The sequence below is a fragment of the Triticum aestivum genome, chromosome 1B (assembly GCF_018294505.1).
Source record: "Triticum aestivum cultivar Chinese Spring chromosome 1B, IWGSC CS RefSeq v2.1, whole genome shotgun sequence".
NCBI lineage: Eukaryota > Viridiplantae > Streptophyta > Magnoliopsida > Poales > Poaceae > Triticum > Triticum aestivum.
Genome location: NC_057795.1, coordinates 491754940 through 491759008, shown reverse-complemented (window position 1 = coordinate 491759008; position 4069 = coordinate 491754940). Strand labels below are relative to the sequence as shown.

General features: G+C 52.7%; 1 long non-coding RNA gene across 1 annotated transcript; it reads right to left on the bottom strand.

Annotated features, from left to right (window-relative positions):
- Positions 1–281: 281 nt before the first annotated feature.
- On the bottom strand, positions 282–1464 carry LOC123134195 (uncharacterized). The gene is made up of 2 exons (XR_006465566.1): positions 1060–1464; positions 282–989 (listed from the first exon to the last, which is right to left on the bottom strand). It is a non-coding gene; the product is annotated as an uncharacterized lncRNA (long non-coding RNA).
- Between the last annotated feature and the right edge of the window lie 2605 nt (positions 1465–4069).

The window sequence follows — 4069 nt, the reverse complement described above, 5'->3', positions numbered from 1 at the left end:
TCTATGCGCGGACGAATGCAGTAGAAAATTTAGGGGTTGCGGTTGGAGATGCCTTTATACCGATCGCCGTCGGTTATATTTCTCGGGCAAGTAGCAGCGGAAGCAGCAGTATGATCGCTACTTCGCTAGGACTATCCTTCTTTCAGAAAGAAGTCATTCTGTGTGCACAAAGGTGTGTGTGTACAAAGGTGTGTGTGTACAGAGACAACAAATGTTTGTATAGAGGCGCATGTGTAAATAAGAAAAATTCAAACAAGTAACACTTGTATGCAATCTGCATGGAAAACAGTACAACACATGAAAATCTTAAAAAGAAAATCAGAAGTATATATAATCACCACTTCACCAGCAACAAGATTCACATGAAGATCTTAAAATAGAAAATCAGCACTATATATACTGCTGACAGCACCCCTACTACCAACTGAAACAGCAGCCGCCCTGGACTGCTACCAAACATCGAGACGGCCAGTATATTCCTCGCGGGTGCAGTACATTCTGCAGGTAGTTGACGATCAGTTGCTTTTCATACTCAAGTCTGCAAGCGGCTTAGCAATGAGCACATGAACTTTTGCTTCATTGCTTAGCTGAGATGGCTCAATCATGCAAATGCATATACGGTCCACTAATGCTTATAATGTTGACGATGTGGACATAGATTGATCATGTGCGTACATTATACTTGCATATCCACCTGAACATCAATGTCGAGTGCAGCAGCAGCCAGCCATTACCGATGCTCCTCACTGCCAATGACTACAACTGCCCAGCCATCGTTCGGCGACATATGCTGATGGACTCTTCTAGGTTCTCAATCGCCGGCCACATCTCAGCAATCAAGGGCATACGAATCTCAGACCTCCGCTATGCAATGACGCGGACGTGGCTTTGTGGAATGATGAAATCCTAAGACGGAGGAGCATGCCTTCTTGCTGAGTTTTAACCATCACAAAAATTGTACACCAAGAACATGAACATCTGAACAAAATCTGGACAGTACAGAACATGAACATCACAAATGAGTCTGATGCACATAGAGAGATGAGGTAGCTTGCTCACCTTTAGATGCGAGGTGGAGCACTGAAAAGGACAGTAGGCGGCCAGCCGGCGACCAGCATGGAAGAGGACAAGATGGTGAAGAACTCCAGCTTAGATGGTGGTCGGGGATGGATGGCCGCGTCACAAGCAATGGAGCGACGCATAGCGTGATGCACGGGGCACGGCGGTTGATGGCTTGGATGCTGGTCGTGGTCGTCACCGGTCCTGAGGGCGGCTCGGGGCGTCGGGATTCATCGATCAGGGCGTGCGGCACCTTGGTGCGGCCGTCATCACGGTCTCACGGGGAGAGTGGCATCGGGCCACAGCGGCGGCCGGCGGCTAGGGTTTGTCGTGGGAGAGAATGGGGAACGGGAGGTTGCTGTCCCGTGAATCGTGAGGAGAGCCGAGGGTGAGATCGGGTGATGACTTGGGCTGGCCGGATGGGCCTTTGGTAAACCCTTGTGTATGGGCTTTTACTAGTTCGGTCTTTACGGGCTATTCGGTCATTGAGACAGCAGGACCGAACAGACCGTAACAAATTCGGTCTTTAGTTTGTGCTGACCGTTTCTTATTCGGTCTTTTTTAGTTCGGTCTTTTCGGGTTTGGTCTCAGTCTTTTCGGGTTCGGTTTTCGGTCTTCGGTTTTTATGCCCGGGGTGAATCGCTAGGACTATCCTTCTTTCAGAAAGAAGTCATTCTGTGTGCGTTCTTCGTTTAAATACTGAAAATCAGGACGAATAGTTCGCCCAGCTGAACTCTGTTCATCGGTCAAAGGCAACTGACGCACAGTTGGGCGAATTTAGTTCAGTGCAACTTGGACTCTGTCTTCGTCTTGTCCCTGCCAAAATTAGGCCCGTGGTGTCACAATAACGTTTTGATTGGGCATGCATACCGGAACTACACAATCATCGCCATATCAGAATTTCGACTGGTCAGCAGCACTTAATCCGCGTAGAATAACGACATTGCAACAAATCATACTAACTAATTCTTCCTCTCAATAAATTGACAGGAACTAGTCCTCAATATAACTAAACACCAACTAGAAATAAATGCTTATGAAGAAACAGATGGCACATGAACTTAATATGATCAAACCCGAGAGGGAATCAATGAACAATTGTTAGCTAGGTTGTCGCTGTACACAGACACATATTACAGAAACACGTGCACGTGTTTCCTTTCTTTTAGTTTTAGTACCATTTCTTGATACCGTGCATGTGTTTCCTATGCGCTTCTACTGGTGCCAACGGCTCCTAAGGACATCTCTAACGATCATCAAACTGCCCATATATGTCTGGACCGTATGATCCAGACGTGTTCTTCTTATCCTAGGTAGTCGTGCATCAGTTTGTTTGGCGGTTTGGAGGCACTTTTCCCATAAAACGGAGATTTTGGGGGGGGGGGGGGGTCCGGGCATACGGATCGCTGCCACGTCCGCTCCTAACTGCCCTGACCCACCAAATAACCCCGCCCGCCTCTCCCGCACTTTTCTTCCGATGCACGCACCGCTTCCCGCACCACATCAATGTCGGCCTAGAGCACGTAGCGGCCGACATTGATGCTGTGTGATGTGACCGGATGGGAAGGCGGCGCTGACTGACGCGACCTCTCGGGAGCCGCCGCATCAATGCAGACATAGCTTCCTGAGGAACCAACTTCGGCCGCTCCGCCACATTGAAGCGGCTGACCGTCCGTTCGCATGGCCTCACCACGACTTTATGAGTCGTGCTCTGGCGTCGTCCACAGCACGCTCACCACATCATCCTCCTACCCTCCGTCCCTTCTTCCTCCGCAACTCCAGCGATGGGCAAGTCGTGGGCCTCAACGGCGGCAGGTGGTAGCTCCGAAACGGCGGGTGGTTCGTAGCAAAAGGCAGGGATCATCATCTCCTACGACAACGAAGAGGACCGGCCGCCCAGCTGGAGTCGGCACGTTCACTGTCACGGACGAGGAGTACGGGCAACAGATGGAGGTGATGCTCCATCGCTCCGTTGTCCACGTCAGCATCCCGGTGGTGCCACCGGAGACGCTCATCCGCGTGAAGCCGAAACCCGCCTCCCCTCCGCGCTCTCCCCGTGCAGCCGTGACGTCCAAATCAGACGTCGAGTCAAGGAGGAGCCCCTCTCACCGCCCCGGCACGTCAAGGAGAAGCGGCTCTCTCCGTCGCCACGCCGTGTGAAGGAGGAGCGGCGGAGCCGCGTCAAGGAGGAGCATCGATCACCGCCGCCCCTGCCCCGTGCGATCGCCGCGAAGGCGCGTGGTCGCATTCGCCACTACCTCGGGGGCGGCAGCAACAACGAGAGCAGCTTGTCGTCCCAGAGCGCCCTAATGGTGCAGGAGTACACCGACAGGTAACAGCACCGGCGGGACAGGCGCAATGCGGCGCACTGGTCGAAGCTCGCGGACTCCGACGTCCCGCCGCCACACATCACGGTGGAACCAAACCTGGCATACACGTGGGCCCTGGACCGCATCATGTCAACGACGGAGATGAGCAAGCATCATCTCCTCCGCCTCGACGGGGAGATGGCCAAGTACAACGAAGATTGGTCTTTCAGCGAGATCGACGCCGCCAATGTCGCCTCCTCCAAGGCCCGCCGGCCTCTTCCTTAGCCCACATCGTCGGTGGCCACGGTCGCGCTGCGCATGGCGCGGAAGGAAGCCGAGCGGATCATCCATGAGTATCAGGCGGTTGCCGGGAAGCCCTGCCGCGACGTCGCGCCGCACGAAGCCTGATGACGACAACAACGGATCCGGCGACAATGACGGGGGAGCCGCCGGCCAGCCCGGCATGGCCTACAAGGTCACCGTTAAGTAGGATAGTGTAGGAGTAGGGTTTTTTAAGGGTTTTAGTTCACCTGATAAAACACCGTCTGGTTTTATGTAAAAAGAATCTAAAAGTAAGTGGGTATCGTCCGGTTTGCATCAAATTTTGTCATTTTTGTTAAAATCTGTTTGAAATGTAACTAGACATATGCTGGCAGTTTTGAATGGCCAACTCCCGCATCCGTGTGTGCGCACTGGCCCCT